At 37.4% G+C, this 21626-nt stretch overlaps 1 protein-coding gene and 1 pseudogene across 1 annotated transcript in view; one reads left to right on the top strand and one right to left on the bottom strand.

Moving 5' to 3' along the window:
* Positions 1-21626, bottom strand: part of JAK1 (Janus kinase 1) — a 113945-nt gene that overhangs the window by 78102 nt on the left and 14217 nt on the right. The window contains exons 2-3 of the mRNA XM_039838457.1: positions 17452-17533; positions 3256-3297 (exon numbers count right to left, since the gene is read on the bottom strand). The gene's annotated coding sequence lies outside the window, so the exon portion shown is untranslated. The remainder of the gene's footprint in view (positions 1-3255; positions 3298-17451; positions 17534-21626) is intronic.
* On the top strand, positions 1409-1527 carry LOC120583447 (uncharacterized; annotated as a pseudogene).

Below are 21626 nucleotides of genomic sequence, written 5' to 3' on the forward strand. Positions count from 1 at the left end.
AATTCCCTCTCATCTAACTGTTGCCAAGAACCAAGCACAGAGGAAATCACACATTAGGTACTAAAGAAAAGATATCTATTAACGACTATGAATATAAATTCAGAATACAAGCCAGTGTGACCGGTTGGATAAAAACAGCATGAAAATCCAGGGTAGGAAACAATTAGAGCTTTGTTATATTCTATTCTCCTCTCTTCAAGGTCCACCCCAACACAAACCCTTCTACCACCTATCTCCATCAACTGCAGCCTACAACGACTGACACATAATTAGCACTTTATTAAATATTTTATTACATTTCCAGGATCACTACTTGGCTGGTCCTAACACCTACCCATTTAAGACCTTCAGGGGAAGAGTTCTCTGTTTCTTTAACTTCCAGTCTCAACACCCATTCATTATTCTAGCTGATTATAAACTACACTGAGACCACAAGTGATTACGCAATGCCATTTAATTAGAATCGTGGAAGCTTGAAAATGCAAAAATCACTCTTGAACACTGACAGATAATTTAAACATTTTAAACAAACATCTAACACTCTCTAAAACTGCTGTGGTTCAGATCACATGGGGACACTCCCATTGGTTGGCTGTGGTGACTGTGACAAGAATTAGAGTCCCTCAGGCTAAGATTCTCAGGCACAGGGTGTTGTGGACTAAACCACTGTAACCACTTTACAACCATTCAGACACACCCATTTTCTAGACCTTCAAAACCATTAGCTACAAACAACTCTTTCAAATGAGTTTGGAATTAAAACTATACATATCAAGACTTAAAATGTAGTTTTAACTCTCTCTGTAAACTTCTCTACACTTTGGTCTAATTGATATGAAACCAGTGCACTAGACCAATGATTCTAAACATTCTCCTCCCTTTTTTTTACATATATATTTTGTACTGCTCCCTTTACTACCATGAAATGAAAATCAAAAATATAAGCTTTACATGCACAATTTCAAAATAATCAAAATAATGTCCAAACTGTAAAGGAGAACTTAAAGAAATTTATAAGACTCTGTATTTCAACATGTAATTGCTCTGTCATGAGTACACTAGAAGACATAATGAAGACATAATAGAATAACCATGAGGTTAATAATTATAAATGCAGACAGATACTTGTGTATTCTTGGCAAGACAAATAGAAGCACATTTTTATGAATTGGTAACACAATTCATAAAAATGGTAAACAGCTTTTGGTAAAGTTCCAAACAAAATGAAGTAATATTTTACTATTTATATAGTATAGTATATCAACAATATATGGTATATATATTACATAGTAGTTGCATTCCTAGAAAATTTGGGGTATATCAAAATGATGCAAAAAGTACTATAGAATTTGGTTCTAGACTCATAAAATTATAAACAGGTTTTTTCCCCTAGAAGAATGTCTCAAGAGTCTATGGCCATGCCATCCTGAACACGCCGGATCTCGTCTGATCTCAGAAGCTAAGCAGGGTCAAGCCTGGTTAATACTTGGATGGGAGACCACCTAGGAATATCAGGTGCTATAGGTGTTAAAAAAGAATGTCTGGAGAGACATTTGAAAGTCATGTAAATTACTGGAAAGTTCTTTGCACAGGACTATTCCAGTGCTTATTATAGGACACAAAACCCCACAGAAAATCACTGAGTCAGCTGATAGATAGGTGCTGCACTAAGATCAGGAGGAGTCTTACTGTGTTTGTGTTTCATCTGTTGACCTTAGAACTATGGCTCCTACAAAGGTGCTCAATAAGTCTGAGGGATTGGGGGATAGTTCTAAAATTCCTCCTCCATTTATTCTTAGGTAGCAGAAAAACAGAGTCAATATTTTCAGTCAATAGGAAGATGGCATCTACTGGAATGAACGTAAAACTGCTGAAATTTCACTAACAATCAGAAACACTTTAAAGGATGTTATTGTTTCTGCTCCACAATGACAGCCTAAGAGTAGGACAGCAAATACACATCATGGTATGATGTCCTACTGCACCTGGGAATGGCTTTAAAATCCACCTCAACATGGATCCTATGAATCCTGCCAACTGTTTAGGCTTTCTAATCTCAGAAATATGGGAGAATAAAATCAGTAGGCTCGAACGGACTTCTTGTGGGTATTTGGAGCCTTCCGCACCTATGCAATCTAGTAACTTCCACTACTATCATCTGAGCACCTACTATGTGCTTCAGGACATAGTGCTAAATGCTTATCTGACCCTTACGCAATAATGAGATGGTAAAAATCTCTACTTCATAGGAAGCGACACAAGGCCCAAACACAAGGCCCAAGGTCAAAAGCTGGTATCAGAGCTCAAATTCTAGCCCAAATAGTTCAGATCTACCTAGCTCCAAAGCCTGTTCTAGCTGTCTGTAACTACCTGTAAAACAACCTGTCTGGAGGAGTGGGGTAATAAAGTTTCCTACTAGAGTGGCGCTTCTCTGCATGGATCTAGGTGGTGGGTAGGCATCTCCAGGTGGACAGCCAGACAGCATGTCACATAAAAGCCAAAATAAAAAAATGCCTCTCCCTGACTCAGCCAAAGGCCAATCTGAGGCTTGGGAGGAGTCCCAAATTAGATCTTTAAACCAAGCTTTAGACACCAGGATATCATTTTCCCTTATGCATAAAGACCCAAAGCTTCAGGATGGCATCAAGCCCTGCTGAATGCTAGTTCCAACCTATCATCACTCTGCTTATGCCTAGTTCCTGCTTCTCTCCTAGGAATGGCCAGTGCTGTTGCCCCTACAGCCTACTTTTCAGCCTCTGAGCAAATACGAGATCTCTGCTCATCCAATGGCTTGTAGGAAATGCCTCTCCTACTCCTCTGCATATGTGAGTTCTGCCTATCTTTCAAGGTCTACAGTTCCTTACCTTGCCAAGCCTCTCCTCACTCTCCAGTTGGACGGCACTGACCCCACTTCAGAGCCTTCATAGAAGTTTTCTCAGGGCTCTTACTCCATTCCTCCTTACATCACATTAATTAGGATACTCCCTTCCTAGAGTTTTAGTTCCTTATTTATTTACTCCTATATACTCCCACACTATCACTACCACCACCACCACTAAATATAAGGTCCACTTAATGAATGCCTACTGATATACCAGTCACTCTATATACATTATCTTGTTGAATCCACACATTAGTTTTATTTTACTGATGAAGAAACTGAGGTCTGGAATGATCCAGCCTCCACTGGCACTATATCATAGGGGATACGAGCAGTCTGAAATCAGACTGTGTTTAAATTCCTGTTCTACCTACCATTTACCAGCTGTTTAGCCCTCTGTGCCTCAGTTTCTTCATCTGTAAAAAAAAGAAAAGAAAAGGATAATAATTGATATTCGTAGGATTATCAACATTAAAAGAGTTAATATACAAGAAGGCACTCACTCAGCACAGTGCCTAGCACAAAATATGGACTATATATGTTTGCTACTGTTGTTATCTGCTGCCTCTAACTTTAACTCACATTATGCTCCATGTCCATACTCTAAGGTCTTCAAACATACAAAACTAATTCCCGCATTTGTCCACGCTGCCTTGATTGCTCTTTGCACACAGCTCCTGAGCACTCTTTGGGTCTGATTATGTGCTTGTTTCAGAGGGATGTTCCCTGACAACCCTATTCAACAAGATCCACCCCCATCCCCCAACTATTTGCACCCTACTACACCCTTATTTATTTTTCTTACAGCACTTACCACAATCTAAAATTCTATTACTGATTGGTGTATTTGTTTGGAGTCTTTCTCCCTCGCCAGAGATGAGGGAAAGAACCATGTCCATCTTTCTCAACTTTGTAGCTTCTTTATCCAGCCAGGAGCCTGGTTATATAATCAATGCTAAATATTTGTTGGTGCCCTGCCACTTCTACACAGTCAGTTCTCAAGAAGTATCTACTGAATTAATAAATAGAATCCTTAAGTTAATGCACGGATGGTCACTGTTGGTATGAGGACAGATGTCACCCTACAAAGTGCCCTTTTCTGTATTTGGTCAACTCTGAATTTTCAGTCAACCAAAACATCTATTAAACACCCCCACTGAGCAAATTTATATGTTCTCTTTACAATGCAAAACAGTAAAATCATTGTATTTAGCTGGAAGATAACAGGCAAGGTCAGGACTACAATGAATGGCTGGGCAGTTTGTACACTGCCAAGAGTGCCCAGCCGAGATGGAGTGATGGCTGAAATCCTGCCTGCCTTCTACGAGCCAGGCCATGCTCCCTGGTACAGAGCTGCCCCACCCAGACAAGGCACTGTTTTCTAAGTCTCATAAAGGCAACATATAGGTCAGCAGTAGCCCTGAGGAGGGTCAGTGTTATTTCTTAAGGCTGGGTCTCTATACCACATGATTTTAAGGGCATAAAAGACACTGAGTATTAAGAACACCCTCCTACTCTCCCAGTGCCCCTGAAACAGCCACTCGGGTGAAAGCATTCTATTCCATGAGATGCTTATGATAATACAAAAACAGGGAGGGGCAGACAGTCAGTTCACTCCCACCTTTTAACTCAGACTAATTTATCAGATTAGCAACTATTACTTGTTAGAGCAGAGAAGCCTGAAAGTTGAGGCCTGAGAAGATTGTTTTCATGCAGCAAAAGGTGGTGAGAAAGATTCAGAATAAGAAGTACTGCCAGGAAGGGCAGGCTCAGTCTGGGGACTACAAACTACATACACTTCACCCTCTTACCTGAAGCTAGCTCTCACGGTGCCTAGTGTGTGAGTGGGTACATAAGAGTGCACTCATGTGCCTACACATACACACACACAGTAGTAAGGGGAGGTAGCCACTTCAGTCTCCCAGCTTCCTGACCCCTCAGGAAGTCCTAATTGCTCAACAGAGAAAAACAGCATAGAAAAGCATAAAGAGACCCAATAACTTCCAGAGTGACCTTTGGAAAGTCACTTCCTCCTCTAGGCCTCAATTTCATCATTTATAAAGTGAGTGAGGCTATAATATGTAACATATTAAATAAATTATGTAATTTTCAGGCCATGTTCTATGTATCCAAAAAGTTCTAAATGCTATAAAATTCTGAGGAAGACTTCATTCAAATTCCACTTTTAAGATATATTTTGACAATTTTTGAAATTATAATAAACTCCCATAAATTCAATTTTATAGCAAATTTTAACCCACTGAAGATCACCAATGTGCTCACGTTTTCTTTCTGCAGACCTCAGAATAAAGCTTCTCTCATTAAATCTAAACTTATACTTGAACATCTTGTAAACATGTCATTGATTCTGAAAGAAGCTAGAACTCTTATTTTTTAAATTCAAGCTCCCTTAAAATTGCTCCAGTAAGTATACGACTAAAGCACACTTGCAGCATGCTCAATTAATTGCCAGGCAAATCTCAGGCATATCTGCTGGGCTCATACTCTCATCACAGGGGAATAGTCAGTTATGCAATAACAAATTAATTCACAACAGGTTGCATTAAAATAAAAAGAGTGAACACACATTACCATCTCTCTTGCACTTATACATAATTATATGTATTATGTAATTAATATAGTAATAATGATAGCTACATTTTTGGAGCACTTACTATATACTGGATCCTCTGGTAAGGTTCTTTAATCTCAATGCTCACACTCTATGCAGTAGATATTATTGCACTTTATAAATAGCAAAGCAGATTCATAAAATAAATAATTTAGCCAAAGGTCACCTATCTAGTAAGTGTCAGTGTCAGGCCCAAACCTGACTCACTCACTCCTTCTTGTATCCAGCATTTACTAAGTATCCACTATGTGCCAAGCATGGTGCTACATGCCAGCTTTGTTGCTAGGAATTTCGTTTAACTTTTTCTTTTTTTGCCTTTTTTATTCTTTTTCTTTATTGTGGTAAAACAAACAACAAAACTACTCTTCATAATTTTTCAGTGTAATTTACAGTATTAACTATATGCATATTGTTATTTTCATCTTGCATGACAAACTCTATAACCATTAAACAATTCTGTTTCCCCCCAATTTTTAAAAAGTTTTTTATTTTGAATGAATTTTAGATTTACAGACCTGCCAAGACATTACAGAGGGTTCTCATACACCTTTGTTCAGCTTCTCCTAATACTAATGCTATGGCATTTTTCTAATTGGCAAAATGGAATAATCATTGATCCCATCATCAAATAACCCCAAGGGCCTGACTCTGTGCCAGGCAGTAAGTAGCTCCAGCTAGTGTCTCTGCCTGTTGACTTCACATCTCTGTTTCCTACTGACTTTTGTCTCTGCATTGTGCTCTCCTCTACACCACCCCAAGGGTGGGGAATTAAGCAAGGGAAGGGAATTAAGAAAACTACCACAAGCCAAAGATTCTTCTTCTCAGTAAGAATTCTCAAGCCACTGCTGATGGATCCTAAAGCTACAGAAAGAGTTGGGTTTTTTTAAATGAGTACAGAACCTCAGGGAAATCTCAAATAATAAAGAATGATAAAAAGGAAAAAAGTAAACACTACATCAGTGTAGGATATATGAATTAGGTAACATGCCGAGCCTTTTACCTATATTAACTTATTTAATTCTGAACCACCCTATAAAGGAGGTAGTACTATTATCCCCATTTTTATAGATGAGTAAGCCCAGGTGCAAAGAAGTTCAGTTTAACTGAAAGTTCCAGAGCTAGTAAAACACTTCCCTTGCCTGGTAAGAAAGGGACTATGTTCTCCCACCTCTCTGCTTTGAACTTCTAAATTCCTAGATTCCTGGTCTCGGAAAGCTACTTTTAATAACCATGGCCACCATCCAGACATTATATATGACCAATCTCCAGTTCAGCAAAACTAATTACAAGTGCAGCATTTTTCAGCCCCTGAGTAATCTCTGCATAAGAGTGATGTACCCCTCTCTTGTACTTGTTTCCAGGAGAAGTGAATAAACTTCTGAGGGACTTGCACAACACTGCTTAAAAGCAGGATTCCAAAAGGCCTTTCACATGTCTTCGCAATGTCCCAGGACATTACTCACCTCCCACCTGCATCCTCCCCTCATTATCCATGCAGGCAACATGCTGACTGGCGCTTGCCCTTCAACAGAAATTCAAAGGACAGACTGGATGCCCTTCCTTCTCATGCTGCTCTATCACACTGACTTTCTCCACAAAACTATGCAGCTAGAATTCACCTCAAAGGATCCTTGTATCTTTGACAACATGGCAGGATGGAGAGTATAAAAAGAGAATGATATATTTTTGGCACCACAAAAACAATCTATTTGCTTCATCAAGCATGCCAGTCTAAAGAAAGCCTTTGCTTTCAAAGAATCTTTGGTTTGCCGTTAGACTCACTCTGTTTTACACCGAAGTGACTAACTTTGAATCATTCTAACCTGCCTTGGTCTTTAGGATTTTCAGACAATTCAGAGTGTACAATTACAGTATAAGTACGGACACTCTCAGGTAATATAAACACACTAACAAAGCACACAGCCAAGGGCCTTACTCAGATCCACCTCTGGAGCTGGGGAGGGAGAAGAAAGTGACCCAGACACTATTAGGACTCCTGAGCAGGAGGAAAGATAAATGCTGACCAAAACCCAGGAAGGGCAGAGGTATCTTAGGAAGCCAGAAAACACATGGAAAAATGGGAAAGGACCAAAAGCAGTCTCTTTTTCTGGTCACCACCTGAGAGCAGTGAGGAAGGGTTTCAGTGGAATCCCAAAACCATCACCCAAACATCCTCCAGTCTGGTCCTGAGAAACTTAATAAATGACGCAAAGACACAATATATGAGGCTGTTCTTAAAAAGGGGAGAGTGAAGGGTTGGGGGCAGCCATAACCAGGAGAACCAGGCAGTAAAGAGCTGAGCTGTTTTCTCACCAGCAGTAGCTGGCATCACTACAAACAAAAGTTGCAGTGACTCATTATGATGAATTTATAGAATAAGTTAAACAATAGAGGGAGGGCTTGGCATTCATTACAAAATGAGATGGGTAGGGACCTCAAGTCTTGAACCCCCATGAGTGAACCATTGACCCTGACTGTTCCCATGGCTCTGTCCTGAGACTTTCCCATCTATTGGACCTGAAGAATTCTGTTTCGAATTCTCTAGAAGTCCAGCTCAAGTGCCTCATCTTCCCTGTAGTCTTCCTGACTTCCCCAAACAAATGTAATCATTCTCTTCTCCATGCCTCCACAGTACTTTGTTAAACCTGTACACTGCAACCTTAGGTTGCATAGTGTTGTAAATATCACCCACCAGGCTACACTGGGAGCTAAGACTGTGTTTTATTCATTCTTATTTCTCACAGTCAGTGATTCGAAGATAGCAGGTACTCAATGGATGAATGAACGTCCACCAGTAGGACCATCCAGAGTTCCCAAGGCCATAGCAGTCTGCAGGAAGATTCGTGATCAACTTAAGAAACCAGCTTATTTGAAGACCAATCCAATCCTAGCCATGGGGACATGCATCACTCACCTCCTTGCTCCCCCTAAAACAGGATTGAGGGAGCTTCTCCCTTGATTGCCCTCTAGAAATGGGAATGGAAATGTAGATTCAGCTGACATCTTTGGGCATGACACCACCAAACGAATTAAAACTTGTTTTCAATCTCACATCCACTGTGACCAAACAAAAGCACCAGACTTTGGAGGGTGTTGAAAAATATTTACAAATCAACTTCTGACTTTTCCTTCCTCTACCTATCGGAAGATGAAACCAGGAAGACTGTTTATAATTCATTTTAAAACAAGTCTCCAACAACCTGTCCTTTGCTCCAGCTCAGTCTGAACAGGAAGTCATCTGGGTTCTCTGGCAGTCACCGTCTGTTTTTCCAGCCTTTCCTGCTGTGACAGAATACCTGAGATGCTGATGACAGAATCGCCTGCAACCACCATAGCTCATCTCTGATGCTGAAAAGAGGGAAAGTCCCTGGAAAGCCACTCTTTGAGCCTTTACTATTTTGTCCAATGAATGTCAGAGCCATAGCTAATGTACAAATAAATCAGGAAAGGCGTGAGTGTAACTTGACAGAATCCAGGAGGACCATCCTAGAACAGAGCTGTGTGTATCTCAATATCTAGGACAGCTGCCCCCAGAAATAGATGGCCCAAGGAAACTCCCCACTCTGCTTCCCGTGGGGCCTAGTCTCCTAGGCCCCAGACTTACTCCACCAATATCAATATGGTAGTCGGCAGGCAAGAGGACAATGAGCAATTTCTAAATAAAACTCCTTCGTGGGCTGAGTCACTTCCTTTCCTTACATGCTCAAGATCCAAGAGGTTAAGCAACTTAGAGGAAAGGCAGGGGTTTACTAGAGAACTACAGGATTTCAAGGCTGGAATGGATTCTACCAAATGAACATTCACCCTCCTCTTCTGAAGCAATAACCATCGTTAATAGGGCCAAAAAGTTTCTGCCCTGACCCTCTAAAACCTCTAAGAGTATCCTTGTTAAGTCTCTCAGACTCCTGTTCTGTAGAAAAATTTATTTTTACAAAAAAAACAGAAGTTTTTTCCCATGAAGTCAAAGAGGCACCTATGTCACTTGCCCGTCAGCTTCCCAGACACCCAGGACTTGCACAAGTAAGACTGGAGAGGTGCGGCCAAATGGAAGTGCTGAGAAGCAGCACAACTTCGTGACTAGGTTGCCTGGGTGTGAACCCAGCTTCCCCATTCAATAACTGTGATTTTAAAAGAAAAAAATTCTAGAAACTACCTCATGATTGTTGAGAGGATTAGGTTGATTAATCTACTTAAAACAGTAAGTACTATATTTCCTCAATAAATGAAGAGGTAGAGCCAATGTTCCCTTAAAAATATACTATTCCACATTCATAAGAATTTTTAATATGACAGCAAAAAACATTAGGTTGAACCATATGAAACATTTTGTACCTACAAAAATGGCAATTTCATATGATTATAACAAATAGGAATAAGAACACAGCAGTGCAATTCATCCTAAGCGCCTAAAGAATCTCAGGCCTTTTATTAGAAAATCCTTCAAATGACTGTTTAAAAAAAAAGGATCAAACATCTGCATGGGGCTGACCCTCCCACTCCGTTTGGTCTGCGGAACCTTGTGAAGGTTGAGCAACCTTAGTTATCTGGGGAGCTGACTGACCGCCAAGCTGGCTCCCAGCCACTAGCACTGCTACTTTGACAACTGTAGCTTCAGGGCTACTAGGACCATCTGCAAAACCCCAAGCACCTACAGGAAGCTCAAAGGCTCAAGAGGCCCAAGCTGTAGCAACCAGAGAACCCCATGGCATTCTTCTCCTAATGGTGCTTCTGGCTTCCAGGGACACTAGTTCATGTTTACGACACAGTCACAGACCTAGTCCAGACCAGCACTATCTGATTTCAATCATTATTCCACCAGTTGTATCTGGAGTCATTCAAAAGAGGTTTCAGAGACCCAACAATGAGTATCTTTTATCTTAGAAAGCTTTTCCATAAGTCTAAAACCTTTTAAAATTCGAGAGAAAAGCATTTCACTTGTGTTAAAGTTCAATTAAACAACACAGGCCCTCTCCATACTATCTTTAAAACTTCCTGCCAACCTAAAATTATTTCAAAATAAAAAAAAAAAAATTGAGTTCAATTGTATACAAAGGCACAAGAAATGGCTCTTTAGTAAAAAGCAACTTAAATCAAAATTTTTAGAGGCACTGTGTGATTTTATGTCTTTTCTTTCCCCCAATTAATAACAAAAAAGGTATTTTCATCTATTGGCCCGGTAATAATAGAACAGCAGCAGAATTGTTCTCTGGCCTATAAACTAAGCTAGTCAGAAAAAATATATATATCCAGAAGCACTTGTACTTGTCTGAACCCCTGATTCTATGGTATCACATGTACTAAGTAAAGGCCTAGACCTAGATCCTCGATCAGCCTTATATGAAGGCACACAGATGGTCTGATTAGTTGGGGCTTAATGGCCATATTTCAGCTAGATTTTATTGCTTCACTTCCCTCAGCACCAGAACTATTCATCATCTCTACTTCCTTTAACATCAGAATCATTTATAAAACCCAAAACCATATTAGTTCTAAATGAAACTAGTAAGAAACTCTTATCAACACCAAACCATATACTTTTTATGTTCCTCAGCTAAAATTAAGAGTGCACTGCAAATGAAATGGAAAAACGAATGCTTCCTCACAAAGTCCCTTTTCTTAATATTTTATGTCTACACAAGGATGTGATGGGGCAGAGGTAGATGGCAGCACCATACTATCTCAGGACATGCTTCCTAGTGTCTTGGAACAGAACCAGGGCATTTGTTCTCCCCGGGCTTTCTTACTTGATGTTATAATTAACTTAACATGTAATAATTTTAAAAATTAATTTAATTAAACTGAAGATTCATCTAGTATTCTTTTCATAGGGACTCCACTGGCTCATATGTGTATAGAGTATTATTTGAAAAACGAACATATTTTGCCCTAAATATATCCTTGCCCCATGGCACACTGTTTTAGCTGCCACCAACCCTCTTTTCTAGAGGCAGCTGGATGCCAGATGATTCTGTGAGCAGTAGGTCTTTGCATGAATATATACAGATGAGCGCAACAACACTCTAAGAGTGACCATGCAGTTGGGAATAGCAGGTGGCAGCTTACTGTTCATTAAACAAGAGAAGTAAAAACGTTTACCCCATCTCAACTCTAATACATCCACCCCAGTTCACAAGAGCTTCACAGTTTGCAGAAGTATGGAATCACTAGTTTGTTGCTAACACAAAGCATGAGCTTTGAAGTCAGGCAAGAGTTACTCGTCTATAAAATGAATAAAATACTTAATTTCTCCAAATTTTGGATTTCCTCATCTTTCATGGGGATGTTACCATCCAAAGCACAAGGGTTAGGCACACCACAGATGTGTAATGAGGTCAAGGTCATGGATATAATCTCATACAAGGCTTAAAACAACTCACGGAAAATCACATGGTTTCAATCTTCACTCAAACTCAGATGTATTATACCACTAGTGTGGCACACAGTCAAAAAAAGAAGAGGAAATAAGAGAAAAACAACTCATACTACATGTCTCCCTACTGGGTTACTCGATACTATTCCTGTCTAAATGAAGTCCAATATGCAAATATACACTTATATTTTAATGGTACTAAGCATCATCGTTTTTGAACACATAAAACATGAATTCATCAAAAAAAGTGCTACAGGAATCTCTCACAAATATTCATGAACATTACATATTAGCAGGCCTTTTTACTTAGAGCTGTGTATGCAGTAAGACTGACTAGATGCCAACGAGTCTACAAATGCTATGGGAAGAAGCCCTATACACACTTATCATTTCTAGAAATCACTTCAGTGGAATATTACTCAGCCATTACAAAAAAATGAAATCCTACCATTTGCAATGACATAGATGGACCTAGAGGTTATTATACTGAATGAAGTCAGAGAAAGATAAATACCATATGATTTCACTTATATGTGGAATCTAAGGAACAAGAAGAACAAACTAATCAAAAACAGACTAACAAATATAGAGGACAATTTGGTGATGGCCAGAGGGGAGAGGGGTTGGGAGGCTGGGAGAATGGGGTGAAGGGTTAAAGAAGTACAAATTAGTAGTTGATAGATGGTCAAGGGGATGCAGAACACAGCATAGAGAATGCAGTCAGCATTAATGTAATAGCTAGATATCGAACCAGAGGGGAGATAGAGAAATTAGGAGGATCGTATTATAAACTATATAAATGTCTAACCAATTACTGTAGACTTGAAACTAATAAAATAAAATTTTTTAAAAAGTCACTACAAGAAGTGAAAAGAGACAAGTTGATAGAAAAACTATAGAAAGCACAAGAATTCTAGTCCAAAGCTATCTAGTATGAAACAAAGACACTGCATGTGTGTTGTGTATATACAACTCATCAGGACATTCCTATCATAATAATCATAAGAGCTACCATTTATGGAAGATCTATTTTATACCAAGTTTTTCACGCTCAATTTCTTAAAAAATGAGGAAAGGAGTTTGTTGTTCCAGGGCAACAGAGTCAATAAGTGGCAAAACAAATTTAAACCTGGGACTTTCTACTCCAAACCATGTTATGCCCCTACAGCACCGTGCTTAGCATAAAAATGTATGCTCATAATAGAACCTGATTAACAAAGAAAAATAAATTGTACTTAGTGTATAGACACAGTAAATATATTTCAAACTTTTTCATCAAAGTTTTTAAAATATGGTGATTATAAAAATAAGCTCTCACTCATCTAGAAAACTTGGTTATCCCAAAATGATTTATCTCTAAGGGTTCAAAAGAGTCACTTCACTGTAACTTGCATCCACATCTGGGGAAAAAAAATTCATTACTGAATTCTGGAAACATTTTAAAATATAGAATGCAACATTACTGGAAGTCTTTCATTTGGGGCTTTCATTGAGGCTTATCAGCTTATTACTCTGATAATGATCTCAGAAATAAAAGGTAAAATAAAGAAGATCATTTGTCTTGTATTTTAGGGACAAAAAAATTAAGTAAGTCGATAATTATTTCAAATTTTCCATAGTTAGAATGCAAAAAAAAAAGGCCTCCTTCCAAAGTCTTCTGCTTCTCCTACCAGAGAAACTAGGACTGAAAATTGTAAAGGCCTCAGAGCTGTGACACTACATTCAAACTCCTACAAAGGATTAAAGATGAAAAAAACAAAGCTCAGTGGCATGAGATGATTTAACTATGGTCTCAAAGTCAGTTACTATCAGATTCCCGACAAGACTCCAGATACCTGACTGTAAGTTTAGTGGCAGTGTCAAATCTAAAGACCAAATGAAGTATCTGACGTCAACGTTTTCACATCAGTGCCACCTGGGATTTGCAGGCAATTCTCCAGGCAAGGCAGGAAAGATGATGGAGGTGTGGTATGGACCGAGGAAGCTCTACCAACTAAAGTCCGGTCTGTCTGGAGCAACTATGTCAGCTTGGTGTCTTTTACTGGAAACAAGTTTCTGACAAATACGGTAATGATCCAGGAGAGACAAAATCAAAAAAGAGAGAAACTACTCCTAGATGAACATAACTATATGCAAAGATAAACTACCAAATTAGAAAAAAAAATTAAGATGTTTGATGATGAACATGAATGATGAAATTTGATATATCAAAATGGAAGTGATTTTGATATGAGATAAAGAGGACAAGTGGATCTAAATGTTCATGGAGAAAGAAGACATGCTAACCCTTCTGCAGGAATTTATTAGCACTTTATATTGAATTGAAAAAAGAAAAAAACTATGTTCTTTTCTTCCAGATGTTTACTAGAGAACCAGTATGAATCATTTTGACCTCAAGAACAGCACATAAAATTTTTGGCACAGCCAGCAGAGTGGTGCTCTCTAGAGATAAATATATTACTTGTAAAGATCCTAAACATAACTAAGCAGAAAATTAATCTTTTACTCTTCGGGTTTTTTTTTATTGTAGATTCAAAGCTAGGTTAGCTTTCCTTTGCAAGCCTATTTTATCAGGATATTTTTTAGTGAAAGGAACAAGAAAACTAATTTTTACCTGGAAGGAACTATGAAAATGGGGACAAATCACATTCATTTTAATTAAATCAAGAATAGTGGGTTGGTAGCCCTGTGTTAGTATACACATTCGATTTTAACCCAAATGAAGTTTAATCTCAAATTTAATCCCAAAATGGAACTATTTAGCATGCTCTATCTGAACACGATTCTTAGACATTAGCCAGCTATCAGTCAATGCCATGCCTGCCTGAGGAGTAATAGTAGATAACATAACCAAATAGAAGACATTTTTCTTGCCAAAATTTTACCTCAGAGTATGGAGTGAAACGGGAAGAACCTCTCTTACTATGGGGCACACTTTCAATTTCTTATACCACTTTCTTGTTCAAAATAAATTAACTGTCTCAATTTTTAGAAAAGAAAATGACCAAATGATGAATATGTGAAAAGTGAAGCATTATATTTGCTTTTCTATTTTTTAAAATTAAGAAATACTGTATCTAATCCCTACCAAGATAAAAATCTGGCTATTTTATATTTGACTAATGGGAAATTACTCAAAAGCCAGTGAAGCTATTTTGTTGATTTTTCTAATTCCTCTGAAATAAAATGTTACATTTTATTATGTTGTGTTCCTGGTTTTAACTGTGGTTATAGGGCTTCAGGAATACCTGGACCTCTCCTAATTAGTAGCATTACAAACCCTTACTCTCTATATAGAACTTCATAATTTATATTACTTATCTTGTCAGATCCTCATTAACAACTCCACTGAATGGTCAGACATAATTCACAGAAGAAATCAAGTCAAAGAGAGGTTAAGCTACCTCTTCAATACCGGTCTGGCACCAAAAGCCTGAACACAGTCCAGAGCTCTAATGCCCTTTCTATAAAGTATTAGTATAAATTTTCAAGTGTGTTTAAGAAAACAAAACAATTTTTAAAGACACAGATTTCAAATCGGTGGGAAGAATAATTCTTCTGTGGTGGAACAATTGGACAATCAGTTAGAAAAAATATTCAGAAAGTTAGTATTCATCTTATACCATATACTAAAATAAATGCCCCATCATTTAAAAATAACAAATATGCAAACTATTAAATGTAAATATTTATACAATTATGCAAGTCAAAAGATCTCTCTAACATGACATCAAAAGAGGAAATATTATAAAGAAATGTTTGATAGATTTGAGTACGTTAAAATTTAAAACTTCAACATCAAAAGACCCTGAATATATCAGTGAGTGACCTGAAGAAAAATATTTGTACCATATATGACAAAAAGTTAATATCTTTAACATATCCAGCTTTAAAAAATCAAAAAGAAAAATACCAACATACCAATAATAAAATGGGCAAAGGCTTGACAAGGCAATTTACAAAGAAAACGAGTTCTCAAATATGAAAAAAAATTTAAATAATAATAAAATATCTATAGAGGAAAATATAGAACTAGCATATTTTACTAACATATTGGCAAAGTTATAAAATTATGATATCCAAAAATCGATTAAATGTGATGAAGAAAGTACTCTAGAAATATAAACGACGTCATTTTTGAAGAGTAATTTGTACATGTCCTTTGACCCAGCAGTTCCACTTCTAGGAATTCATTCTAGAGAAATAACAATTATATAGAAGACTTAGCTACGAAGATCCTCATCAAAGGGTTGTTTAAAATGACTAACAAAGCAATCTTAAATTCTCATCTAGGAACATAGAATCATGATGAAATCCAACAGAATTCATACATACATACACGCACACACATAAACGTATGTGTATATGATTACTGGAAGACAGAATAATAAATGAAAGAAAGGTTATACAACATCATGCAATGTATGATCACCATTTATGCTGGGGATGCACACATAAGATTAAGAAGATATTCATCAAAATATTAACAATGATTGTGGGATTCCAAGTGGTTTTTATTCTTTTCTCTGGATTCTAAATCTTCAATAAATAGGAATAACTTTTACGAAAAGCTGTGAACATAACTTCTTTAAAAAATAATTTCCAAGGAAGAGAAACAACAGTCAATAATATTTTATGTACAGAGCAAGACGGTCCTCCTAGACCCACTTGGTGCCTCAGGTGCACAATACACCCAGCCATTCCATCTTCAGATCCCAAGACAGGGACAACAGTGAATCAGGACGGGCAAAATGCCTAGTCTCACACTACACAACCCTGTGCCCTAGCAATTCGGCTTGGAAAATACTAAACAGCCCAGCACCACTGAGGAAATGTGAGAAGGGATTTCCTTCACTTGTACGGCTCCCTCCAATTTAACAAGATGTCAGCTCAAAAGAAGGTATGAGGGAGGGAGTGACAGCTGTCTGCAACACAAAAAAATAAATATATGCCAATGTAGGCAAATGGTACAAACCTCATGGAGAGCAATTTACAATGTTAATAAAATTTATAAATGCATTTATCTTTTAACCCAACAATCCCATTTCTGGAAATTTATCCAACCTTGTATATACAAGGTTATACAAAGAAGCACTATTTGCAGTAGCAAAAATGTGGAAACAAACCAAATGTCCATGAATATGGGGACTGGTTAAGTAAACCATGGTACATTCTTACAATGGAACACTCTGGAGCTCTAATACATACATACACATACACATACACACACACACACATACACACACACGAACAAGGAAATACTCCATGTCCTAATATGAAAAGAGAGGATATACTGTAAAATGAAGAAAGCAAAGAGCAGAATGTACATAAAGTATGGTACCTTTTGTACAAAAACAGAAAAAGTTTGCTTGTATCTGGACAGAAGAAAATAAAGGAGGTTACTTAGCAAGTTGACAGGGACAAGGATGGGAGCAAGTCTTCTCAATTTCTACCTTGTTACATTAGCTTTCTGAACTATGTAAATATATTACCCATGCCAAACAAAATATCAATAACAGAAACAATACAAATAACATAATAATAATGCAAAGTTAAAAATGCTCTTACCAAGGGAGATTTGCCACCTACTTACAATGTGAGAAGCATCAGAGCTGAGAAATAGATTACATGGGGATCTTCTCCTACTTCCCTGGAAGGATAAAGAATGGAAACCATTTACGAACCATCTATCACAGGTTGTTTTCTGCATATGTTATCTCATTTAATATTCAAATTAACTCTCGTAGGTATAACCAGCCCCATTTCTGTAAATAAGTAAATGGCAAGGCATTTTTGGTAACTTGCCCAAAGTCACAGGGTTGTGACTGGAATTCATGCTCTTATCTGCTAAAACTCTCAAAGGGAAATATTTAAGTCTCAGTAAAAATGAAAATCCTGTAAGTCAGCCATTCACCCATAACCACACTTCCTTCCACAGTATTTCCTCTAATATTCTCGGTTTTCTAAGTTTTGAGAATAAGTCTTTGCTAAATAAAGCAAACGTTCTACATCTACAACTAAAAAAAAGGATGTTCTGTATTGGCCACTTAACTGAACACCAAAAAAGGTAATTATGGGTAATGTTATCAGATGATTTTTTTTCCTTTGTTGAGGATTAACTATAGAAATTCAGCCAAAGTCTGAATAATGAACTTCACAAGAACTGTAATTCATTTTTTGCAATATGATTAAAAAAAAAGTGATGCTATCAGGGAAAGAGGGAGAAAAGAAATAGCAACTAACATTTATTGGGCACTTATATATACCAGTCACTGTTGAAATGCTTTAAATATAAGAACTCAATTCTCATAACAACCCTATGAAGCAGGTACTATTAATATCTTCATTTTACAGACGAGTAAACTGAGATAGAGAAGTTAAATACCTTTCCCACAGAAAACTGTCCTAACTCCACTGCCCATACAATACTCCCCAAGTAGCATTTCCAGTCTGCAGCAACTGAAGATGAACCAGAGGACAGCTCATCTCTAGTAAATCAGTGAATAATTTGTAATCTCATGTATTTAATTACTTATATTCTCTTATTCCAAGAGGAGGAGGCTACAGTCCACAAGAGATGAGTAAAAACAAGCCCCCAGATCTGGCTTTGGAAACCAGTGAAGGTGATATGAGAGGAAGGTTACCATACAGGACATTTCTTGAGGGAAAAGATGAACGTGGTTTTAGACCTGTTTGAGTTAGAGTTATCTAAAAAACCACCAGTTCACTAACAATTGAAATCAAAGTCTCAAAGAGATTTTTGTACATCCACGTTCACAGCAGTGTCATTCACAATAGCCAAAAGGTGAAAGCAACAGATGAATGAATAAACAAAATGTGGTATATAAGTTCCATGGAATGTTATGTTATTCGGCCTTAAAAAGGAAGGAAATTCTGATACACACTATAATATAGATGAACCCTGAGAACGTTATGCTAAGTGAAATCAGTCAATTGCAAAAGGACACTGTATGATTCCACTTATATGAGGTATCTAGAATAGTCAAATTCATAGAAAGTGGAATGTGGTTGTCAGGGGCTGGGAGGAAGAGAGAATGGGGGACAGAGGGGTGTTTGATGAGTAAAGAATTCAATTGTGCAAGATGAAAAAAGTTCTGGCGATAGGTTGCACCATAACGTGAATATGCTTAGCACTACTGAATTGTAACTTAAAAATGGTCAAGACGGTAAATTTTATGTTGTAAATTTTACCACAATCAAAAACTTTTTAACTGCCAGTTCAAGATGTTAAAAATGACATTTGTTGTCTTTATCTATCTGGAAACCTCTCATCCCATGTGGTTCTGTTAGGACTAAGGATCACAGTGTCCTCCTGCCTGATCCCTATCCATGACTCAGGCATGACCAAATACAGTCTACCTACAGGACCAAGGGATGACCCAAGCAAGAGTCCTCTGGGGAGATTTGATAAATGGAAGCTGGAAGAACATCATCTTGGGGCAGCCATTTGGAGAAAACCTCACTGTGGCAAGAAATGAGACCAATGGAAGAGCAGCAGAAACAAGTAGGACTCCTAATGAAGGGACCATGCCTCGACATCACTGGAGCACATGGAGTCTTCCCTTCTCCCCTTGAGAGGCTCTAGTTACATGGGGCAATAAATCCCAACACCTTTTTTCACCTAGGTCACCAAAAGAGAACTACTATAGACATCAATTTCATTGAGCGACAAGTTCCTGAACAAGTTTCTCTCCACGGCTCCTTTTGAAATTTTATCTGTAGTGTCACATACCTTTACTAGAACAGTAGTACACATTTCCATAATTTAGTGAGTATAATTTCAAATTTAACAATCTTTCCAGTTAGTAAATACATCATTATGTTAAGCCAGAATACTATTACCTTTCTGAAAGAAAAAAATTTTTTTTAATCATTATCAATCTAAATCTATATTAGATTATAGAGATAAAGTGCATAAAAGGTTTATATACAAATAAACAGATTTAGAAATATAAATGTTTCTAAATTACCTGAAGTTATACAACATAGAAGAGAGCATCTAAATATTATCCTCAAACTGAGGCTTTGAATGGAACATTCTAAAACATAAGTCAAAGATTAGGAGGATAATACACAGATAAGATCCTTTGTGCTTTATTTGAAGAATTTCACCTCTTCCCAGTTCTTCAACTCAGTTCTTCACTAAATGTAAGTTCCCTTGGTTTGATTTTCAGTTAACTATTGACGAGTCTTAATTTTATTAAATACAAATCTAACCAATAAATGTTTATGACTGCCTAGGTATAATGGCTCTATTGTATGAATCAGGAGGCACGGAGAAAGAAGCACATAAAGGGAGAGTAATTAATTAGAATGCTGAGCATGGTGCTAGCTCTGCAGACATCTGACTTATGACTTATGCTAAGCGAATATCTAAAAAGCTGTAATGCTAGGAATTAAAGTCAAACCAGTTTCATATCTAGAATCTGAAAGGCCCACACCATAAAGCTGCACAAAGCTGCCTAAAGCAAAATCTTAACTGTGAACTGCGCTCCTCAAGGAGTGTTGTTATGAGCTTGTTGTCACAAGTCTTTCCAAAGATAAACTAGCCTTGTTGATTTCACTGAAGCAGACCTGACCAATGAAATGATTTTGGAACACTGAAAATACTATCCCTGTGAAATCTTTATAACCACTAATCAGTAAAAGACTTGTCTTCTGAAATTGCTTTGGTACTTATTCACCTGAAAGGTCAGCAGCCAGTATATTAATCAGAAGAGAAAAGAAAGCAGACCCTATTTCACCTGGAAGCATTTTCAAGGTTCACTGCTACACACCCGGTAAATATAAAATGATAAAGCGTGTCTCTTCCACAGAATTATCTTCCAGCTATTTAGGTGGCTTCCACCTCACACCTCCAAATCTTGGAATCTGAAAGCCCAGAATGTTTATGGTGTTCTGGGGAAAATCTAACCGCTAGAAACACTGCTCAGGCATCCCACAGTCCCCAGGGCCATATATTCTCCTAGGAACCTACAGAATTTACTGTCCTAGAAAACCAAGTGGGCAGATTTATCATGTTTCCGTTAGAATGTGTGCTTTTAAAATTATGGCACAGATAAACACCAAAAATCTTAAAATGTGAAAAACTTTCTGACAATATCATTTTTACAGTCCCCTAAGGAAAAACCAGTGAAGTCCACAAAAACAGAAGCACAAAAATATTTATAAGAAGATTATTTAAAGTAGGAAAAACAAACAATATATATGTTTCATACTAGAGGGTTAGGTAAATAAACTTGCATTCATCCATACTATGGAAAACTATGTACCATAAAAACTTATTGCTGTATGGGGGTAAAATGGTGAGAAGCCACTTGGTGAAAAAGCCAGATTATAAAATAGCATTATGTTCTAAGATCTCCTTGAAAATTTTTTAAATTTATAGGTCTATGCAGGCATAAAACAAAGTCTGAAAGAATAAACACTAAATATTGACAAAAATGTTTATCTGAATGACAGGTCTTAAGATTTTTTATTTTATTTCTTAATTCTTATAAAATGAAAATACATTAATTGTTTAATTTCTTTAAAATGCTAAATAAAAGTTTAAAAGAATTCAAGAACTATAGCAAATTTCAAATCATTGCCTAGGCAGGGCCAATATCAGGCTTACATCCTGAGTTCTCTGAAAGTAAATGTAAGAATGACTAACAGTATTCTCTATGAAACTGTAACTTGTTGAACATAGATTGGACAAATAAATTATCTAAAATTAATTC

Source organism: Pteropus medius, unplaced genomic scaffold (assembly GCF_902729225.1).
Source record: "Pteropus medius unplaced genomic scaffold, Ma_sr-lr_union100, whole genome shotgun sequence".
Lineage (NCBI taxonomy): Eukaryota > Metazoa > Chordata > Mammalia > Chiroptera > Pteropodidae > Pteropus > Pteropus medius.